The 24,587-nt window shown below is 42.6% G+C and overlaps 1 pseudogene across 1 annotated transcript in view; it reads right to left on the reverse strand.

Moving 5' to 3' along the window:
• The window catches only part of LOC306780693 (ERC protein 2-like), a 96,797-nt pseudogene that overhangs the window by 52,625 nt on the left and 19,585 nt on the right, over positions 1 to 24,587 (reverse strand). The window contains exons 7-8 of the transcript in view: positions 17,066 to 17,233; positions 2,302 to 2,439 (exon numbers count right to left, since the gene is read on the reverse strand). The product of the transcript in view is annotated as an ERC protein 2-like (transcript). The remainder of the gene's footprint in view (positions 1 to 2,301; positions 2,440 to 17,065; positions 17,234 to 24,587) is intronic.

A 24,587-nucleotide genomic window follows, 5' to 3' on the forward strand; every position in this document is an offset into this window, starting at 1 on the left:
CCATTTGAGTAAATAATTGCAGCCTATAGGGGAGACACACACAGACAGACACACTCCACGCTCCACACATATCTGTCATGAACTCAAGCACCCCTGTGTCTGACTCCACTTCACCTGCTTCCACATGATCAGTGTCAAAGCACTTAACATTGTGTAAAGGACATATGTTTCTTATTGAGGAGGCTTTGTCAGCTGACTCAGCACAAATGTGATACCTCCCATTCAGAACCAAACTTTGATCTAGTTTTAATACCTCCTTTTTAAAATGTCAGTAAGGAAGCGTAGCGCTAGGTCAGGCAGAGCACTGAAGTCAGGCTTGTATTAGCTGATTGGCATCAGCTGTTTGCAATATGCTTCACAAGGACTGGCTCATTCACAGCTGGTAACAACCAATCATATTCTCCAGTGAGGAGAGACTCAAATGTTGTCATGGAAGCTCCTGTGGAGTGTTTTCTACTGACCTTGTCCCTTCAGTCCCTAAGACAAGTATACACTTGGCAGCTCAGAGCACAAGTAACACACGCTAACATAGCAAACATAAACATGTAGGCATTAACATAAAAACTGTGGCAGCCACTGGAAAAACAAGAAGTGCAGCTGGACATCCACATCTGTCCTAACTAGGAACTCTATAAACTCTTAAGCAGCAGCCAGTGCCAACTAAATGTAAACCAGCATCCATCTTTTTGCCTGCAGTACAAACAAACATGTAAATGGGAACCATTTGAGCCTGCAGCGCCAAAGAAATCCTTTTTTAATACTGTAGTACCAACAAATGTGTTCAACTTCAAACATGCAACCGACCTAAACAAGATCAAGTCCCCCTGAAATAAAGCCAGTCAGTTCACGGTAGACTTTATTTACTTCCAGACTAGGATTTGACATCTGCATGGTCATGCATATATATAACATCAAATCTAACCTGTGAATGAGCCTGTCTCCAATAAGAAATCACTGGCACCGATAACCACGAGTGCAAATTCATAAACAAATTGCTAAAGGCTTGTGTAGAATGAAAAACATCATTCTCAAAAGTAACTCCTCTACCAGGGAATATGGCAAATTCTGACTTTATTGGGTAAATGTACCTGTGCACTGAAATGCACTGCATTTTACGAAAGACAAAAAACCACAGTGGCCAACAAGACCATTCATCTTTTAATGTTAGTAGTGGCATGCTAGCTAAATGGTGTTGACGTGAAGCTTTATGGAGGCCAGCTGCTCTATCGTGTTGCCAGAAAACAACAAATGCTGAGTCTGCTTCGTTCAACTTGATGCATATGTTACTGTGCTCATTATACTATTTGCTGAGGCTTTGTAGGCCAGTAAATCCAGTCTAAAATCAATGATATTGATATTTTACAAACATTGGACCGGCACTGCAAAGTCCTTTGAGACTTAAAAGTACAACAATAGTAGTCTCTTTCATTAAGTTCCCTAAAGATCATTAAGTCCTTAAGTTCATTCAGTTGCTCTTTTTTCCCTCTACATATGAATGGCTGTGTCATCTGGAACTGAATTTCCATCCCAGTCTGATCCTTTGTAACTGGGTTCCTCTTGCCAGCTCTGTTCTTTGTCTTCTTCTTCCAAATGCCTTGCAGAAGTTACTCATTTTTTACTCTGCCTCCATCCTTACATTCCTTGACCCCTTCCTCCCTTAATCCTGAGGCCACCTCTTCCATCAGGGCTGTGCCTCTTCTGCCTGCCATTCCACTTTTCCATCCCTCCATTCCTCCCCTTTTCAAAACTTCTATCCTCCTCTTATTCCATGGATCATTCCCTCCCTATTTTCAGCGTAGTTACAGCCAGGGAGTAATCCTCCGTCTATGTTCACCTTAGACCCCCCTTCTCCTTCGCGCCCTTACAGTTTTCATAGAGGACCTCATCTAGTGTGGTCCAACATCTATAAATCAGGGGGCTGTGTTAGTAAATTACAGCATTGACTCATAGGAAAGCATGCGACTTAATTAAGCCGTATGCTAACTTCCTGAAAGACAAGTGTGCCTCAGTGGGTAAAAATTCCCAGACCAGTTGGTAGTCAAATGGTGTCATTTCTGAGGTTTTTATTCAGTCTATATAGAATAGTCTGTTGTTATGTCGATATCTGACGAACAAGTTTTAGTTTCCTTCATTAATAGTGTGCATAATTCTTCACACCATCGCTACAGCAACTGTTCTACCAGAGCAACCTTGACGCTCACCTCGAGTCTCTTTTCTCAGCAGGTTCTGTCAGATTTTCTTGACCTCTAATCGTTTCAATAAGGCCATCCTCCTCCCTTCATCCCTCCCTCTGTCCTGTACCTTGTCTGATAGAGCTTCCTCCAGTGTGGCCAGCGCTGTGTCTGTGTTGCTGGAGTCGGTCTGAAGGCCCTGGACCCTTTCCCTCAACCCAGCCAGTTGTTTGTCCTTATCCTTTAACTGCTCCAACAGGTTCTCAATCTGGAGAGAGATGGACAGAGACAGAGAAAAAGAGGAGCTGAGATTAGTAGCAGGCGGATGTGAAACAAGCATTATGGGCAGAAACATTTAGACCAAACCTGAAAAGTTAAGTAGTATTGGTGCAAAGTATACACAACTGGACTATCGTGACTGGAGACCTTGCGGTACCAAAGTACCACAAAAAGTAATTCTCCCATTGACCGCCGATTCATCGAGAAGATGAATCTAGACAGTGAATAGTGTGCTCAGCCTCTGGCTGCGTTCTCCAATTTCCTGCTGTAATGTCTTCCATTCGTGCCCTGCATCTTAAAGATGAGCAGCAATGAAATTCTCCCTTCTACGGCTTGGGTCAAGACAATTATGGTTGGATCCATAACGAGAGAAGAAGTTAAACTCTGTGGAGAGGTGTAAACAACACAGCCATTGGATGGTGTGACTAAATCAGCTTCAGTGTTAGTTTAGTAGCGTTACACTAAGAGTTCATTAAGCCCATTGGCTTATGGGACTGTGTCTCTGCATCTGCCCCTCTGCGGCTAACCTCATGTCACGGTGGTTCAATAGCCAGTTGCTGTGTTCAAAAGCCTTTATCTGATGAACATCCTCAAAACAGAACAGAAACACACAAAGACACATACACAGCCACACACACACACACACACACAGGCACACACACAAACACAAAATGCTCCGAGCTGTACCAACCAAAACACTAGCAGATGCAGCTGGGGTAGGGCACAGTGCGATGCAATGAGACTCCAGAGGTCTACAAATTAGTTACAAAGGGAAAGCACATGTGATGACAGGACATGGCGACTTATAATTTCCACAAGCACACCACTCTACATTCCATTGAATTTGAAGTAATATCATCTTGATTAAAAAAAAGCGTCGTTCAATTTGAAAAGTTGATGGACTCCCTGAGATCCCCTGAGACCTATACACTGGCATAGGGCATATATTTCCCTGTCTCCAACTCGGTCTTCTTTGGTGTTTTTTTCTACAGACAGACAAAGCACCATTCACTCACTGCTGCAAAGCATTAATTCCACATTTGACCCAAATGGTCCTTTCTCAGTTCAGGGCTTGAATTGTACAAAGGAAAGGCACATGCAATGAAAGGAATTCATTATTTAATGAACATGAGAATGCAATAAAAGAAATAAAAGAAAAGCACTTCCATCAAGAGACCACAATTTAACTGAGATGGTGAGAGGCTAGAAAATCTCCAGTGGGGAGGGGGGGGGGGGGGGGGGGGGTAAGCTGCATTCCAGCCATGGGTACAAAGATAGATAATGTCCAAATCTCCACAGCTATTTTACAAATGAATCCAATTAGACTTCAGACTTTGGTGTTCTCTGCTCCCCGGAGGGCAAGCGCAAAGATTTTAAGTAGCCATCTTGGTTTTGGCAATGGAGGGAAAGTGGCAGGAGGGGAAGGGAAAAAGCAGTCAGGACCCTTCGGCAGATCTTGATAGGTTAATGACAGTCATTATACAGCCAAGCTGAAAGCTCTGGTAGGTCAGGCCACAAGCGATAGGGACATCAAACCCTTCAGGGAATGATGGGAAAGCTTCACACTACCGAAGTCAGATACAATTCCCAGCAATTCATGATTGCCATGGGTGTGTTAGATGGGATTTTAGGGTTGATAATGTGGGAGAGAGAAAGAGGCGAGCTGATTATTCTCTTATGTTTCTCTCATTTTAAGTGACACAGCCGAAGAGGTACTTTTCACTTACTTTCCAAGGGACGTAGCAACTTCAGTGGCAAAGCTAGACACATTATAGCATTCTCGGTCTTCAGATCATGAAGCGCCGATGACTCCTCACAGATTAAACAAGACTGATGCTCCCTCCACATGCATTAAACACAAGATGAAGTACAAACAAACCAAACATGGCTTTGGCCTCTAGTTGCAGCAGCTCAGTAGCTTCGACATACCTTGTTAAAATAAACAGTAAAATAGTTAATACCCAACGAAACATTTACATTTGCACTCATGCACACCCTAGCTCCCTATGGGCACCACAGAGCCCTACTTTAGGTCAAATTGAGCATGTTGCCCCTGGTCTTAGATAAATGATTACATTCTTTACCAGGCTTCAGTGTGCTTTGGCCTGGTCGCACAAAATAACAACCACTCGATGAAATATTTAGCCACGTCGCTCTGCCTTCTGTGAAATTGTGCAGAAAAACGTTTAACAGAAGTTAAACGTTGTACTGAGGAGTCACGTGAGTCATGGATATGGGAAAGACGGCAAGGAATTCTGTCCGAATTTGCAAAGTCAAAACATACTCTCCAAAGAGAAATGAATTTCGTTGACAGGCGAGGCACGGGGCAGCCGTATGCCTTTCCGTGAGAGAGGGGGGCCAGTAGCGCGATTGTTATGATGAGCGCAGCAGCCATTAATTTTATCTCTCAGTGTATGTGGCTACCTCAAACTATACTCCCGCATCTCTTTCTCTCACACACACACACACACACATACACACAGGCTTTTATCATTAAACCACTGCGCATATGTCATCCCACTCTCCAACCACACACACCTCCCGCTGAAGCAGACCACCTACGATAGGCCGCTATCATGACTCTGTGGGCCAGGCACTGCGGTGTGGACGGTCTGTCTCAGTGAGTGTGTATCCTCCTGAGAAACCATGACGTCTGTCTCAGTCGTCTCCCACACACATGGCTCCTCACTGTTTACAGCCATACTGTTTTGACTCTGATAACTTTATCAACAAGCTGATAGGATGGGACCAGGTTCCCCTTAAATGTGTTAATGCGTGGTTACCTTTTACTGAACCTTTGCAAAATAGTAGTCGATGAATCGACTAATCATTGACACAATTATGTAAAAAAAAAACTAGAATTACCGTCTCTTGTTTGTATGCCTCTGTCAACCAGTCAAGTTGCAGTTTACATCCATGTCTCTCCAAAATGTCATCACATTTGTGTGAAATTGTCTCAATTAGCATATGAATCGAGTTATGGCCAAAAATGTTTTTAGTCAGGTCACAATGACCTTTGACCAACAAATTATATTCAGTTCATCCTTGAGTCCAAGTGGACATTTGTGCCAAATTTGAAGAAATTCCCTCCAGGCATTCCTCAGATAATGCGTTCAAGAGAATGGTACGGTCGGACAACCCAAAACTATAATGCCTCCGGCCACGGCTATCCGTTGTGGAGGCATTAGCTATTATAAACTTGGGGATGATGGCTACACTCATATTGTTATTGTCATATAAACGACTTGGTAAAACTAGTGGGTTTGAAAGTGGGCCGTGATATTGTCATCAGTGAAACAAAACATCATGAAATATGGCATTGATTCATTCTCAAATGAGTGACACATATTTGTGTGAGAGGAGGAAATTGAAGTATCAAACAATAGCCCGCATTCATGTAAAGTTAACACGATGATGAATGTCAACAAAACCATTTTCAGTCCGTTTAATGGGCTTTGATATCCATTGGGAACCTTGGTGTTGCATTCCTGTTGCAGTCTGTAGAGTATGATCATGATTAGGACAAGCTGAGTTCTAATGGAATGGGAGAGAAGTCAGTGAAACAGTATCAGGCCTCGTGTTTCTGGCAAAAATCGTGATCTAAAAGCAGCTTCTTCCGCAGCAGAACCACAAACCCGGTCGACCCGTCTGTCTTCCATCCAAACTAAGAAGTAGAACTCGGTGGCCTCCAAAGGAATCATTTCAGCAGAACACAAAGGAGACCAGCGTGGAGCGTGACCACCATAAAAATACAATCGTTTATATTTTTAAAACTGTTTTGGACCAATAAAAATACCAAACAATAATTGGTCGCCCTTTCCGAAAGGCAACTCATTTCTCTGCGCTTGTCATCGCCTCTGAAAATATGACAGAGACAGTTGTAAAGCCCAAAGATCCTGGCACTGATATGGTACGCATTTGCATGCATGTACACACACACAAATACACAGCGGGACAATAACCACAAACTGAACAATATGGAGTAACACAGTGTGTACTTCCCCAGAGAAATCTAGGTCACAGTCAGACAGAAACACTAAGAAAGACTACAGACTGGAAATGTCATTCTGCAATTTCAAGTACTCCACAATCACATAATACAATCCAAATAAAGCATGTACATGTTAAACTGTGTGTGGTTATATGTGTGTGAGTGGATTTCAGTATTCCGGTACTCAAACATGTGCACCTGCATACTGTTCCCATCTCCTGCCTTCAGAGTTTGTTGATTCCCCGATTAATAAAGGACTTCCTACTGCTCCTGAGCACTCAGATGTGGTTCTTCAAAGAGAATCACAGTTTGGCCTTTGCAGAGTGAGGAGGGTGTGCACTTCATTTAACCCCTGTCCCACCGTCAACTCCTCTCTGCCTGTGAAGAAGAGCAGCACAGGCCGCACTGGAAGACTGAGGAAACGCTGATACTGTGTCAGCTGGCGCCCCCATGTGGCACATTTCTGCAGCAGGCCCATTTATCTACTCGTGACAACTCCAGAGTTCATTTTAAATGAAAAATGTTGTCTTTACAGAGCAAGGTAAAACACAGGAGACACTGTCCTCTCTCATCCCAGGATTGAGGAAGACAATCAAACCTTCAACCCCATTATAAATGTTCTGAATGAGAATAGCAGCTTGTCAAGAAACATAAATGGACTTAGCTACTGGAAGAGAACTGCCAGCATTTACTCATAGCTCTGAAGTCCCTACCAGACCGATATAGACCATTGAGCCGACTGACTGGGAATGTACAAAAGGGGACAGCGTGACACAGAGACCCCTAAAGCAGAAAATGACACCTCTCCCCTTTTCCCCTCGTATGACCTTCCTGATGTCATGCTGCTTTGCTCGAGGAGTGATTACTCATCTGTTATCAACCAGAACGACGGCGCAAAATGACTTCATAAGACGAGTGGTGCCCGAGAGAGGGGGGAAGAGAAGGGAGGGTCAAGAAGCACCGTGCTCGGGTTCTAAAATCATCCACACTTTTCTAAAACAGGGAAAAGTAGAGCTCAAGATTTCTTTCTGTCAGGGAGCAATTTTTCCTTCAAAACTAGAAAATATGTGCCAGTGTGCCTGCATGTCTCTCTATATTTGCTGTGCTGTTCTCAACCAAATCTCTTCTGCATCCAAACCAAAAGGAATCATGCAGAGGCACATAGTGTTGACAAACCAAACAGGCAGGTCCTCGCCTATCCTACAGCCTTAGTGGGGGGGAAAAAGTTTTGTTGAGGTGGAACTAGGCGCGAACGGAAGAGTCAACATTTTCTAAGGGCATCACTCGAACTAGAACTTTCGCCAGTGACTCTCACAGCAGCTTCCGCTCCATTGCCCCAAAATTCACTCTGCTTCGAACCACATGCGCCTGTTTAGAAATACAAAGGTGCTCTGTGTCCATCAACAACACACACATACACAGACTCTCTCATTTGAATGCAGGCGCACAGGCGTGTAAACATACACACACCTTATGAATACAGAGAAACGAGCGTACAGAGATGAATACACATGATAAGCCATCTATTGATATTCATAAATGTGTTCTAATTTACTTGTATACTTTTACAAACCAGCAGCTTTCCTGTATTTCGTCAGCATGCATACAAGGATGAATCCCAATCATTCCTAAATTGGAAGTGACCTTAGTTATAAATCGATAACTTTGGCACAACCTCAGAAACATCAAATAAAGCAAAGTAGCTATGAACGCTGGATGATACCAGCCTGAATGAGGTGAAGCAGAACACCCACAGAGATAGTCTTAATGTAAGATGTAAATAATATTGAATAAGTCTAAAAGAGATCAGAAGGAATAAACACAAATTATAAATTATTTTACTCACACAACTGCCTCATTAAAAACACTTCCTAAAAAGTAAAAAGCATTTGCATTTAACAATTACCGCCTCTTTTAGGACTGAGAAAAAAAAGCCTGTTTATTTGCCCCTTTTATCAAAATAAATGTAGTCCGATGTCTGAAAAACTCAAAGAAAAGACTATAGAAACTTTGTGAAACTGCATTCATACATATCAAATAGACACCAACGCACAGACACATTAAGGCACACATATGTACACTTACACACACACAACACACACACACACAGATGCAGATGCAGATACGCACACAGAGAATGATAGGGAAACAGTGAGAAAGACGAAGCAAGTTTTGTTTCATTGTGATTTCTCCCGGTCGTCCACAGAGACTCCTGCAGACCCCAGAGCTGTTCAATGAAGACAGATTGCACTTGTGCAAGCTGAGCTGTACGTGAGTGTGAGTGTGTCTGTGTGTTTGCCGGCCAAGTTGATCCACGTCCATGCTCTTTAGTATCAAGACCCTATCTATGCCCCCCTCAGCTGCGGAATGCTGCAGTGATTGCTGGGTAATTACCCTGACGCTTCATTCCTTTGCTCCCAGCACCATTAGTATTAATTCTTTTCCTTTTCTCTTCTTTGGAGAGAGGGAATGGGAGGTCTTTGATCTAAAAGAGAGGGTGATAGAAAGAGAGTGAGAGACAGAGAGAGAGAGAGAGAGAGAGAGAGAGAGAGAGAGAGAGATAGAGAGAAAGAAAGAAAGAAAGAAACAGAGAGAGGAAGAAAGCGAAAAATAAATTACATGTGGCCACCCGGCGGGGACCACAGCAGCTGTGTGTATGTGTGCGTGCGTGTGTGTATGTGTGCGTGCGTGTGCGTGTGTGCGTGTGCGTGTGTGTGTGTGTGTGTGTGTGTGTGTGTCAACCTGTAGCTTCTGACCCCGGCACACTTTACAGTGATCTGGTCAGACAGGTCAAATATACCATGCAGTCACACAGTTCAACTGAGAGACAGAGGGTGAAACTGTGACCCACTTCAGACAGAAACTGAAGTGCCTGCCTCAGATCTTAAGAGTATGATATACTAACACTTGACTGCCAACAGGTTAGGTGGAAACAGGTCAGCCTGAGCGATGACTTGTGTCATCACCAGGATACAGTCAGGTTTAGGTTCTTCATCAAGTGGGAGAGTCGTCATGATTTCTTCAACTGCAGTGCACATGTTGTGGTCAGGAGGAAGACGGACTTGAATAGCTGGAGCCTGACATATGGCCTGACACTGCGTTTGTCTTGACTGATGTGTAGCCTGGCTCCAATCAGCTAGCCTCAAGCTCTCACCATTAACCCCGGCTGATTGCTGATAGGAGCAGAAAGGGGATACAGGGGGGCCTATCACGGGCTGTTTACCGGAACCTCCCCAGCTCCAACGGGCTTATCTGTAACCATGTCTCTGCGCTGTGATTGGTCAGATGGAAACCATTAGGATGAAAGGCATTGGTGGCCCCATCACAAGATCTATCAGGATCACACACACGCTCACACACAGAAACGTACACATACAGTAGAGAGTTATAGGATCTCTGAGAAATACAGCTGTTACACACACACACAATCACTCAACTGGAATACTGACAGTCTGCCCTACAGTGTATTTAGGTTAGGTATGTCAGTCACTGTTTTTGATTCTGCAAAGTCAGGTGACAGCTTCATGCAATAAACATTATAGTCTTTATATTCCAGCTATGCACCGCTACTGTATAACATTATTAGTCATAATATCATTTGTTAGGGCTGGCTGTCTTTTGGAATTTTTCAAAACAAGAGCCAATACGATGTACTTGAGTTTCAGTAACTCACACTTTGTTCAACACTTCAGTTTGAGGAATATAAACCAGTATTTTATACAAAAACCCTTGTTTCATTTATCAAATTGGGCCACACTTCCCAATGCATTTTTGCAGATAGTGTTGTCTAAACCAAAGCAGCAGTACAACTTGGATGGATAATGCACTAAAAATGTCTAAAATGAGCGGTTTCCTGATTCATATCCGGAAATATCTGACCAAAGATGAAATAAACAAGACTAAGAATCTGACCGAGCATTCGATGCACAAAATGTAGAAAGCAATGCTTTGTTTATACACACATACACATGATAAACACTGTGCCACTGCATAGTAAATATTTTACTTTCTATCAATATGCAGCACTTCCTCTCAATATCCATATGCATCAAACTCAACAGTGCCAGTGTTGTTTTGGGGAAGAGTGTAAAACATGTGGGAAGAAGGAGAGAAAAGAGAGGTTTATTGGGAAAACAGCGTCAATAAGTCTGCATCGGTAGTCTTCTCAAATTATTAGGACGTTGACAGAAAACGGTCATTAGACGGCATGCGTTAATTCAACAAGGGACATGAAATGGAGTGTATTTCAACAACAGTAAAAAACTCACAAAATTATGAAAAATGGATGGACAGAAGAGCAAGTGCTCCACAGAGAGAGATGAAAGTGGAGGAGAGAGGAAACAGGAAATGTTGAAGGCCAGGGAGCATCTCTATTTATCTCTATATCACTCTCTCTCTCTCTCTACTTTTCTTCACAATCAAAGGCCTCGCCGTGCTGATGACACCAGGCTAGAGCAAGTGCTGAAAGAGTCTCTGAAACAGAGCTGGGTTCCCCTGAGAAAGTCTAGGGGATACCTGCTAGACTCTATTATAACGAACAGAGACCCTTGTGTACAGGGCATCCTTCTGTATAGACACACGCACACACAAACATGCACACATATGCCCGATGTGGCCCAAGCAGACGTAATCAAATCTCCCTGTCTGTGGTTGCTATAGGGAGAGAACATGATAGGGGATAGTATACTTCCATGCACACAGCCAGCCTTTTTAAAAGCATGAATATGGATTGAGACGACCGCAATGTTTGAACATGAATAACACATGTATGCCAAAACCACACCACAACCGGCTCTGCGTGTGTACCTCCCACACCCCTACCCCCGCAGCGAAAGAAGAAAAAACAAAAAGCGACCGAAAATGAAGAAAATAAATAAATAAATGCATCATTATGCATTGGTCATGGTCTCGTAGACCAAGGGCTCGAACAGAGCTCCCACTGTTCTGATTGTGATACGTAAGACGGAAAATGCCGGCACAAACCTAGCATATGCATTTTTCGTTTTTCATTTGAAGACCTCATTATTTTTTTGTTAAATTCAGCCTCTAACTATTAGGATCAATGTAGGGCTCAAACGACAGCAATGACATCATGGTACCATGATATAAGTCAGGGTGACTGTCCATGGAGAGGCCTCTAGGAAAGGATTCAAATCCTCGTACTCTCCCGAGACAGAAAATCGGACACCAGTGAGTGATATATGTTGCAAATTAAGATAGTCTCTGCAGTGGTGCACTACAATAATCTCAAAAGTCTGGTCAATGTGACTCATCTGCCCTCCAGCCTGGGAGTCATTTCTCCAGTATGTAAAGTGTCACTGGCTAAAGAAGGGCACTTTACCATTCCGTAGTTCCACACTTCAAAATCAGCCGACCTTTAACCCTCATTCCACCGACATATTTAACATACAAGGACTGCTGACTGAAATTAACAAGAATCAACAACATCATAGCAAAATGTTAACTAATTTCTTCTTAAAACATTATCGTTATGTAATTAATCTTAAGAAAGAGAGTATTTGTATTTTAGGAAAGGTACAGATCATTTGCATGTTGTGTAACAGCCAGAGCACATTTGGAAATCTGTCTCTGCTGCATCTGTTACCATCTCCTTGAAAATGACTGACAGAGTGTAAAAACTGTATTGGTTGCTTTTGAGTGCTGTCCCCCAGCACCTTAATACATTGGTCGATTTTTATTTCGTTTTTTACAAACACAAACAACAGAAACAGAAATGAGGGTTCAGCTTCAAAGTCAGAAAAGTCTAACAAATATAAGTGTGGTTTCACTGAAGTACTCTAATTTGTATGTACATAAAGTCTTCAGTTGACACTTAAAATACTTGGTAGAAACCTCTAAACGTGTTAAAGGTGACTAAAGCTAGAAGAAAGAAAGCTACTAAGCACTACTTAAAAGTAAAATAAATTAAAATAAATAAATAAATAAAAGTAAAATAAATGAAAAGTCAGTACAGTGACAAGAAAACATTATACTGAAAACCAAAACAACACAGGACCACGGTAGAAAGGTATTTCCATTTTGTATTACACCCACATAAAAATCCAACAGACTGTTGTTGCTCTTAGCTCTCCAAATGTCAATTCCTTATGACCGGAAAGAGAGCAAGTTTGCAGACACACATACACACACATTCACACACGAAAGTGAAAACACATTATGTCACACCAGTTGATCTGTCATCAGCTTGTCATCAACACGAACAGTCTGTGTGGAGGAGAATTCTGACCCGTTTGTGGTGAAGATAGAGAGCTTGTAAAAACACAGACGCAACATCTTAACCCTCAAAGCTGTGCAGGAGGATGACACGTTTTGTGTGCGTGTGTGTCTGGTTTAGATATTGACTCTTTTCATCAGGGGGGGCCCTACGAACTGTGTTTAGTTGACTCTGATCATTTTATGAGTTGGAGGACAGCCACTCAATGGAATTTTTGAATGATCTAATCGAGGCTAAACCTCATCCCATTGTGTCATGTAAGAAACAAATTCTACGTTCGTATTCGATTAACTTTCATATGTTTCTCTGCTCATCCACACTCAGCTGATCCTCAACTGCTTTTCTGTTTCTGGAATGTTTTATAATATAGAGTAAAAGACGTACCCGTGATATTTAGATACAGGAAGTGTCAGGGACAGCTTTATCCTGGGAAGACTTCAAACACACAGGGTCAGTCATGACAAAACATGTTTTTACAATTGGGATCCAATGACTTATATAGTCTGAAACCAGGAAGGAAACAAATTAAGCTTGAACTCTACATTCCTGTCTTTCCCCTTGTATACTTGTATATTGATTTGTTAATTATTGTGTCCTTGAAAACTGGCCCCCAACACAGAGAAAATACTACCAATGAATGATTAGTCAAAACATGTTACAGGGACAGTTCACCAAATATCTATAGCAATACAGACATATATCTGTATGATTTGGCCAGGTTATCTGGTGCCACTCAAATACCACAGAAATGAATGGATGAGATACATTTCATTTGTGGTGCTCACGAAATTCAAAACAGACATTTTAAGAATCTACAGCAACATCCTCCTCCAGAAACAATGCCGTGCATACTCTGGGTAATTCACAGACTCAACAGTTTTTATTGGAACTACTGTCTACTGAAGAAAGAATCTCCATAAAAAACTGTTGACAGTATGCTGACAAATGGATTTGTTCCTGCAATTCACAATCCAAATTTTGTGACTGAAGATCACAAGGAGGTGAACAACACTTCAGTGTCTTGCTGTTTTAAGGTATTTCTTGGCATTTTGCCTTTACTGGAAAGCCGATAGTATTCAGATAAGAGTATGAAATGAAACAAAGGTCCGCAGCTGAAATCGAGCCTTAGACATTGCAGTAATGTCGTATGCACCTTAACCGTTTGGCTACCGGGACCCCGTGACTCTATGTTTTTTAAATAGTCATCACCTCGAAGTTTTGAGTCATTCTTTATCTGTATCTCTCCACTATCGCTGCATGCAGGATGCTGTAATCCTCCACAACTCTTTACATTAATATGTTATCATGCTCATGTTAGCAGTAAGCTGACAAAGCAAAGCTGAAACTGACAAACAGCTGAAGCTAATATAATATAGCTGACTAGTGAAGCAGTGCAGAGTGTGGAAAGGGAAGCAAACTGCAATAATATAGCTTTCACTTGTGTGAAGTAGGGTCTGTTATGTTGATTGAAAATAATTGCTTGTAATGTGAGTTTAGAACTTAAAATTGTGAATTGTGGTGAACTGTTGAGCAGTCATTTCACAGATCACTGAGGATTGAACACACTAAGACATTGAGGACAAAAATACACATTGCATTTGCAATTATTACAGTTGGAGAAAGAGAACATGCTAAATAAAAGAAAAACTTTCAAGACAGACCTAAAGGCAAAACATAAGAGAAGGAAGGCCTTTACGGCAGAGAAAACTGCTATCTGTGAGGAAAGGAAGGTCTTCAAGATTGAAAAGAAAGAGAAAGAGGCCTACATTCAAGACAAGTCAGACATCCAGAGGATGAGAGATTGTTTCCAGCTGGAGAACATAGACATAGAGACATAGAGACATAGAAAAAGAAAGAGAAACCTTCAACAAAGAATTCAGGGTCCAACGTATGAAAAGGAGGGCATTTGATGCTGAAAATGATGCAATGGCTGATGACAGGGAGTCCTTCAAGATAGAAAAGAAAGAGATGGACATGGCGAGAGAGGCCTACATTAAAGAAAAGACAGGCATCCAGAAGATGAGAGATGCTTCCCAATTGGAGAAGGAGAACATAGAAAAAGAAAGAGAAACCTTCAATGAAGAACTTAAGGAAGCATTTAAAAGGAGAAAGGCTTTTAACGCTGAAAAAGACGCCTACATTCAAAAAAAGAGATATGCAGAAGACAACTGCATCAATGAAACAGCAAATGATACCGATCACAAAGGCCATTACAACCAGTACTTGGCCCTGCAAAGATGAACAGGGCGACTGCAGCTGCACCAATTAAAGTAAATATCAAAGAAACGGACCCATAAATCTTTCCAATGAGACTTCACAAGTATACATTGCGGCCTCAACACATTTGATTTGCTGGATGCAGGATCATTGTCTTTGCTAAAGAACATGCAGTCCCCCTTTAGTTTGGAAATACATCCTTGGCATTTAGATTTGTGTTTGGGGAGGACTTCAAACACACACAGAGCTTGTCCGTGTATTTTATAATAAGCCAGCAGTAACTTAGAGAGTATGAAGCCCAGAAAGGAAACTAGATTTGACTCCTAGCTCCACTCCTGCTTTTCCCATGTGACACAGCACTGTAAGTTATAGCCTCCGGGGAAAGTTGGGAAATATGAAGTTTGCAAAACCAATCAGATTGTGGTTCGTGTATACAGTGTGGCTGATGGAATGAAACACCTGTCACTTCACAGAGTAAAATACTTGGCCAGGTTCTTCCATATTCCCATATTCTGTTTTTGAACATTTGTTAAAAGTCTAAATATTGTTGGTGACCATCATCACATCAAAAATGTGGCATGATTAGGGATGTTGTTGATTAAATGTTTCTCTGTCAAACGGCAATAAGAGTTTTGACTGTTTAATGCTGTCTGTTAAACACTTTCTTTAAAAAAGCTAAAAGGAGAATAGCTGGTCCACCTTAAAGGTCAGCCCACCTTAAGTGAGCCTGATCCAGAGAGTTGTTGCTGACTTCAGGGCAAACCCCTTTCATTTGAATCAAGATGAGGGTTGGCTATCATTCAGAAAGAAAAATCGAAATGAGCATCCCTAGGCATGATGAATAAGAAAAAATGCTTTTCAGATTGGGAGTATGTGTGAGGAGAGGAAGGTGTACTAGAGAGAAAAGGAGGAGAAAAACACATGGACGCAGAGGAAGAGAGGGAGGCTTTCTGCAAAAAGAGGGAGAAACCATGCAGCCATCATGTCAGGCAGCATAAACCAAATATCTGCTTTGTCATCATCCATCCTCTAACTGAGCCTGTAGGGATGAAACTGGCAACAAAGGCTTGGAGTAAAATAGTGCAACTGCACACAGCGATGTATTCAAATATCACAAATAGTGAGTACAATTTTAAACGTCCCACAAAAAGAAACTGCCGGCTATATTTCTTTGGCCGTGAAATAAAGTCACAGTTGCAATCACATATGAATGAAATGTCGAAAAACAGAGAGGCCCAATTAATCTGCTACAAACCAGCTTATTAAATGACTCTAATAAAGCGCAGGGAGCACATAAAGGTCATCTTTAAGCTTCTCACACAGAAACACCCCGAGGTCACACAGACGTTAGAATGCATTTGAACATATTCATGCACACACACATCCACATGCATACACACTGATTCATGGCACTGCATGTGACCTTTGGAGCCCTTTTTCTTTAAACTCAGCAAGAGGGAGGTTGGAAGGAGAGTAAGCGACTTCTAATTGCGGACATGACAGGAAACAAGGAAGTTGAGAGGGGACCTTTATGTGTCTGTAATTGGTCTAAAGAGGAATTGCCAACATGCGCACCACAGGTGGCCACAGGCTCTGTCTAAATAGCTCACCTTATAAAAGTCATTAAGGCCTCTGTGACATGCCATGTGTGTGTGTGTGTGTGTGTGTGTGTGTGTGAGAGAGGAGGTGTGTATATATGTATGCATATATAGAGGGATGTGTGTGCTGTCTGGGTATAGGCCACGTTTATGTGTGATGGTATCTTTGTTAACCAAAATGAATAGTGATCAACAGTGAGTAGCAGATCTTACCAAGCACACATTCAGTGATTCATTTAACAAACACTCTCACTGTCTATTAACAGTGCCAGAGACATGGTCATGTGGCCAGAACAGAAAATTGATTTCCAATATGGCTGGTTAACCAGGAACAGTTAACTGATGTGGTGACAGATGTGGGGACAGAATATCTGCACTTCTTTGCTACCCAATAAAAGTGATTCAATTCAATGCGCAATAGTTTTTCCTGGCAAATGTAGAGCGGAAAAGGAATCAATTAAAGCCATTGAAAGAGGTTTTTTATAACTAGCCCGAATCCCAACTGTCATCACAATTGTGAAAGCAGCATAAAACATTTGGTGTGTCACTACATGCGACCCCTGGACTCACTTACCTTCTTCTGCAGGACATTAACCTTCCTCTCCTTGACATCCAGCATGTCCTTCATGTCTCTGATCTCTCCAGTCAGAGTGCTCTTCTCGTCGGTCAGGTCCTGCAGCTGCTTGGTCTTCTTGGTCAGGAACTGCTCCTTCTCCTCCAGACGCACTCGCAGAGCGTCAACCTAGAAAAGACCAAGATAAGAAGTTCAGATAAGCAGATAAAAAGTCAGACAGAAACATGAACAGACAAAACAATGGAGATTTGGCAAGGGAGCTGCTGTACAACACAAACTATATCGTGATACTAACAGACAGGTAGACAGAATGTCAGACAACCAGAGAGAAAACAAGAGTCAGAGTGTGTAATATAAACCAATGTTCATACAGTTTAGCCAGACAGGCAGATGGATAGGAAAGCATCTCGGTTGAACGTAGTCTGTAATAGACAGGAAACAGATCAGATTGACTGAAACAGAAACATTTACAAAAATTCAAAGAAATACCACTTTTTTTTTCTTCTGGAACTGACATTTCTCAACACATTTACTTGTTGACATTTGGAAGGAGTAAAAGGTCGTTGTGGACCTACTGTCCACTACATGAACCACTGTGAAGTGATGCAGAGAGAATAACATCATCTGTTATTGGGAGTGCTGTGTGATTGGGCCAGCGCTGCCATAGATCAGACTGCTCCCACACTTCACACTCACACATTAAAATCCTCCGTATCTGGCCACGTGCAATGAGATGAGTGATACCTGAGCTCAGTCCAGAACTTATTATTGGACATCTATCAGTGTTCTGCTGCACCGCCTACAGTGACCCACACAAACATTCACACACACACACACACACACACACACACACACACACACACACACACACACACACACACACACACGCTCTCAGCTGGCTGTCATTAACTAGCTCCTCTGTTGCTCTTCAACACCTGATTACATTTCCAGCACTTTTTGCCATGGCGCAAGGAGCGAACCCATTTGAACTTCATTTTAAGGTGTGCAGGTTTTTTATATGAATTCATGAGACACACACGCATTCTGTGGATGAAGAAAAGAAGTGAGGGAGGTCTCGTTAACAGTCGTTTTAACAAGCCTCACAGACAGAGGGTGACCTGTGAAAACACTTAAAGCACAGGCTCTGTTGTACTCTCCAGCTCATCTTTCAACTATTTCACAGGTCACTTAAGGAAGAAGGGAGCAATGGTGGGAAGTAACAAATAAACTTACTAAAGTACTGTCCAAAAGTACAACTCGAGTGTTCGACTTCATGCTACTTCATATCTGTACTCCACTACACTTCAGAGAAAATTAAGTTACTTATTTGACAGTTATAGTTACTTTGCATATTGAGTTTAAAAAACCTACAGTGAGCATATCAAATACAATGCATATACCGTAAATAAAGCATAACTAACAGCATGAAGAGTAGTAAAAAGTTCTCCACACACCTCCGATGTTTAAATATTTCCAACAAATGAAGTTCAACATTTTGGGAAAAAGGGTTTTTCCCTGTTTTTCAAAGCGTTATATGAGAACAATCATGTGATCAATACAATGAGGCAGTTATAGACATATGTTTACTTTTACTTAGAGTAAAAACGAAAGAAATGGAAAATAACACATGTACTGAGAACACAATCGAGAGGTATGGTGTTGGGCCTGCGTTAGTTTCTACCTGCCCGTATGAATGTGTGTAAAATGAGAGTGCACCTTGCAGGCCGCAGACACACACAGAGGGCTCCTCTCAAGCAGTAGCATTAGAAGCAGGCCGGGACCCCCAGGTGTAAGATGGTGAAGTATTTATCTCATATTGCTCCTCTGGCAGACAACCAGAGACTAATACTGAGGCCTGCTCTGTCCTCCCCACTCCACACTGGCACCACACACACAGGAACACACTCACACACACACACACTAGTGGAACCACTAATCCTTTTGTGCGTACAGTATGTTAGCACACGCAAATCATCCTGTGCTGCACCAATGTGTTGCCGCATGAGTGAGTGTGCATTAGTGTTTGCCACTGTGTGTGTGAGACAGAATAAGGGATAGGGAGATACCCCCCTCTCCTCCAACCCCACCTGGCAAGGAGCAATTTAGCAAGAATGTAGCAGAGAGGCCTAACAGGAAATCCCTGCTGTCTCACCTGCACTGGCCCACTAAGCTGTGATAGTGCTGTACAGACACCCTGCTAATACCCTCTTAAAGCACTCACCGCTGCCAGGCACAGTTCACGGAAAACAAGGAGGGAGAGATGGACAGATGAGGAGGGAGGGATGAAAGGATGGAGAGGAGTTAGGGTGAGAGTAAAGGGAGGGATACATAAAACACACACCAAACTCACTTAATCGCCACACACTGCCAAAGCCTTTCACAAACACACACACAGAGCAAGTGTTCACTGTTTTCTGCTATTTTCTTTATTTCATGAATTGTACCTTTTTCTTTTTAGTCTCATTATTACTTGACCCTTTGGCAATATTTCTGTCGTTACACTCATGCCAATAACGCATAATTAATTGAATTGAGTGAAATATGGTGGAGAGATATGATGGAAATTATTCAGAGCACATTAACACCACTGACATGCTGCTCTTCCACCGGCTCCAACTGCGACTCCATCAGCAGGTCTGTAACAGGAAATACTGTATGGCTTTATCAGCTGGCACACACGCTGAGATGATAGACAGCTTACAAGTCAAGGTGATTAACCTCTCACTTCTCCTTCAATTTCCTCTCCAATTTTCCTTTCCCTCGAGTCCTATTCTTCTCAATGTCACCGTCCAACAAAACCTCTCACTTTCAACCCGCCACCATTACCTCTCTTTCAACACTCCATCCTCCCAGCCATGCTCTATACTCTCCAGGAGTTTTCCTATTGCCGTTTAAAGGTGCATGGCCTGTGGTGAGACAAAGTGATGTGTTGGTGTGAGAAATCCCTCAAGTCCTCAAAGCCAGGTTGTCTTTGGGACAGGCCCACATTTCCCAACTATGACTTTGTAGCTTTGTGCATTTCTGTGTGTTTCCATATGAGAGTGATAAAACGCAAAGCAGAACTCCTACGCTCTCAAAGACAACTGGGGTACTGATTCTGCTCATGCAATTGGACACTGGGGACCACATCCTGTTTTGTTGTTGAAGCTTTTTTGTTTGTTTAGTGAGAGGTGAGAGGTGAGGAAAATAAGTAGAGGAGCCAAATGCTGCCCAGTCTGGCCCAGTTCAAATCCAAAATGAACATTGGAGATTGCATTGAGGTGTTCCTCAATCTATATCCCCCCATCGTGCCCCCCCCCCCCAAAAAAAACCCCCACTTAAGCTTTCCAGCCCTTCACTCAGCACTATATCATTTTTTAAAAATGACCTTGATATGTTTTCAAGATTCTGTGGTTGCATAACTATTAATTATTTGTAATGTGTGGAATGTGTTTAAACGAATGACCACTCTATAGTGCACATATTCAATGGTTTTCTACGTGTACACATGCATGCACCAGCAATTAAAGACGCAGCAATGCACACACATGCATAAACGCACTTATTCTCCTTGACTTCCTCTCTGGTGCCTGCAATGACAGCCAAATGTAGATTCTGGACACTGGTTAGCAAAGTAAAACAGAGGCTTAAAGAAAACAGCTCCTCTGTTTGTCCTCACCTCCCCTTTTCCTGCCTCACATTTCATCAAAAAAGTTTTTCTGGCAGGCAAATCTGCAAAGGTATCAGGTCCAGCGTCGGCTCTGGGCCGCAATAGACAACACGGGGATTATATGAGGAGACCACAGTCAAAACGGCATAACTAAAAACGACCACAGCAAAGGCCTGGGGATGCACCGATATTTGCATACGCACACACTGACAGCTGCACTCTCACTCACCCACTTGGGCACGAGTAGAGTCATAGTTTGACCAGAAAATAATTTCAAATATGATCTCTTATCTCTCGCTCTGGCTCTTTAAAGATCTCTGACCTTCACACATGGACACATTAACACACACACACACACACCATGAATTTCACTCATTCTTCGTGTTTCTGTTCAAAGAATAAGTATGAGTGTCACCATCAGCTGACAACACCACCATAAAAGTTGTTAAATCCCAAGCGTGGGTCTGGTGGCGTGTCTAGATGTCTGAACTCTGCTCGGGCTGCTGCGGTGCACTAGACACAGCTGTGTGGCATATTCAGTTCGCTGGCTGTATGATGTCCAGCCAGCCTGTATAAATACAGCACCAGGCAGCCATTAGACATCATTTATTTGAAGACCCATGCTGTGAAATTAATCATCTAAATTTATGAAATAATGTTTGACTAATTCATGCTTGTATAGCCATTAATGTGGCCAAGTCTGGATTGTATCACGAAGCGAAAGAGGGCTCTCTCATTTCAAGATGATGCTAGACCACCAGAGAGTCTCCCATATTAGCTATAATCGTTCAAATATCTATTTTTATTTAAATATATGCATCAAAGAGAAACCAACACACCCTCATATGATGAAGAAAGGAGAAAATGAATGTGGACTGCTGGGTTCATACAGCCAGTTGCTGTTGGTAAAAGGTGAATAAAAAAGTGGCCAATCCAGTTTATGAAATACATATGTTACAGTGTTAACATATGGTGTATAAGCAGCTTTTACTGTTGGCACAGATGTGAGAATAAGTAGTGTTAAATGAATCATAGTTTCCAGATGAGGCAATAGAAACTTCCAATAGATGTCAAGAGGTCACTGTTGATTGTGAGGTTGAGCAGCGTGAAGACCAAGGTGGGATTTTTTTTCATTTGAGCGTATTAATGCATGTTGGCATGTATGTACGCATGTGTGTGTGCACAGGTGCAAGGAGATGTTGCAATGTCAAACGGAAGAACAAGGCACTTCACAGAGCGACTCTGAATAAGGGCCGAGCTTCTCCAAGACTCTGCATTGATTCTGGGTTCTCTCATTTACACACACACACACACACACACACACTGTATTTACATGCAAGCACATGCACGCACTGAGGGTATTCTCTCCACCTGAGCTGGCCGCGCCAGACATGACGACACCGGGTCTGATCTGTACGGAAATGAAGGACGTTCCCTGTCCTGAGTCTGAGGCTGGATGTCATTTGAGGTGTGTCATCAAAGCCAGGGTTAAGGCAACAGTCAGAGCTCTGATCAGGAATCGTATAATCACCTGTCTGATCACCTCAGGGTCGGCTCGGGATAATAAGCGGATGTAAATGCCTCACAGCAGGGGCTGCGAGGTGGAGTTTGCGGCACAGTCTCATTGTACACTCAGACATCTGTGGATCAAACCACCGCAACACAGCTGTCTGCCCACAGGCTACAGAGGGAACATGGGAAAGCAGATGTAAAAAAAAAAAGAAAAGAAAAAAGACAAGGGAGCAGACACGAACACAGGCAGAACTCCCAGGATCCACTAACAAACGGATCTTTGTCAACAGAATGAATGAGTTTTCTGCCAAAGCATGAAAGACAATCATGTCATGCCTTTGGTATTGTGCCAGAGGTTGGATAAATGACACAGAAAATGTAGGGGACTCACCCCGAGTACCATCACACTAACCCTCACTGCACACATCTGCCTCGTTCCCTCTTTCTCCCTCCATCCATCCGTCATCATTACCTCCTCCAGCAGAGATGGCCACAACACACACATGCACATATAGAGGAAGAGGCGCTGCAGGCGTTCCCCCTCATTAACACTTGCTCCTTCTTTGATTATTTTTCCTGATCATTTCCAGTCCCGCACGCCAGTTCCTACATCCTGTTTCCAGGGAATACATTTCCTGTCAAACCACACTGAACAGTCACTCTGGCAAACATGTGCAGAACAATCGTGGGTCTGCAGTGTACAGTAGGTGTCTGAAATCAGCTTCATTTCTGATCAACAAGAAGAACAGTTGCTTGTCATTCTGCTGGTCTGTCTTTGAACGACTAAAACGAACGAATGAAAACCAACATGTTCATTTTAATTAATTAAAATGCAATCCATATAGCGTAACCCTGAGATTTTTTGGTCACATGATAAGTGAACCATCCCCATGACATCTCCAAAATACTTTTAAAGCTAAAAACAGGACTTTGAACTAACAGTCATTGATTCATTTCAAAATAGATGTATTGGATTAGAGCCAAAAAAAACACATAATTGTCCCCAAAAAGAAAGAGAAGAGAGAAAACTCTTAGGTCCATACTGTATTTCTGCCTCTTCTGATTCATTCTATTGAGAGACCTTCTGTCAACAAAGTTTGAACTGTGAGTGGGAGTGAAAACTCTTGTGTATTTCCATCTTTGTGTGACTGTAAGTGTATGTGTATGTTTGCGTGTGTGTGTGTGTGTATGTGTGTGTGTGTGCGTGTGTGCGTGTGTGTGTGTATGAAATTAGAGGTTAAGTGGTCTGAGCTAAGCAGGGTGACCCTGAGGAGAGCGGAGGTCAGAATAAAAGAAAGGAGAGTATTGTCTCTTACTATCTCTATCAGCACCTCACTGCTTACTGGTTAACCATCCGCTGACTGACAGCAGACCAAGTGAAGCCCTAATTTCTCTGTGTGTTTACGCAAGTTTTTTTGAGAGAGCACAAACGAACTTCCCGAAAACCTTGCTGTGGGATAAACCATCACACAAAGGAAATGTATCTTAGATGTTCTTTTACTTTTAACGCATGATTTAAACTGCAGTATGCACGACAACACGAATGTGCAACTTATCATGTGCATATGCATAAGTAGCAGTGTGCACGCACTTGTGTTCGTCAGCTCCTTCCGTTGTGCACATGTTTACCTCGTTCCCTGTGTAAACCATTAAATATCTCATCTCCATTCTGACCCCTATAACTCCATTTTATGGCTTTTCCACATGGCCTATGAAGGACTTGCGGGGGCTTTATTTTGGACGGTGGCATGTTTTTACTGGGGGCCGCGACGCTTTACACTGTATCCCCAAACCGCAACACCCCAGGCACCCAGGAGCATGCTGTTGGGTCTGAAAGTGGTGACCATGGTCAGTCGAGTTCAGATGAGGTCATATACTATAACCGGTCTGCAAAGGACTTCTCACAAGAAGCAAAGGGTTTAAATGTGAAGTTAATAATTAGTGGTCAGCCAAAAAAGAAACTGTTTTCCATTTGCTTATGCTAACCACCCCACAGTCTTCATGTGTTCATCAAGTTCTCACCCAAGCTTAATTTGTACATACACTCCTTCTTGCGGTGGTACCAACAGATGGGATAGAGAAGGAGAAGTAGGCGAGAAAATGAGGGGAGAGAGGACAAATGGAGGGAGATAGTATAAAGGAAGAGAAAATATGGACAGAGGGAGCAAAAGTGAATGAGGCAGAAAGAAAGACAGAGAGTGAGAACACGGCGGGAGGGGAGCACAGGGCAGACTGCAACCAGGTTGAGACCACATCTTTCCTCTGCCTCACTACCTATACGAACCATTAATCAGCAAAGAGAACCAGGAAAGATCAACAAAAACAGTCCAGCAGGGACCGCAGCACACCGCACCATCGCAT

Source organism: Melanostigma gelatinosum (assembly GCF_949748355.1).
Source record: "Melanostigma gelatinosum genome assembly, chromosome: 8".
Lineage (NCBI taxonomy): Eukaryota > Metazoa > Chordata > Actinopteri > Perciformes > Zoarcidae > Melanostigma > Melanostigma gelatinosum.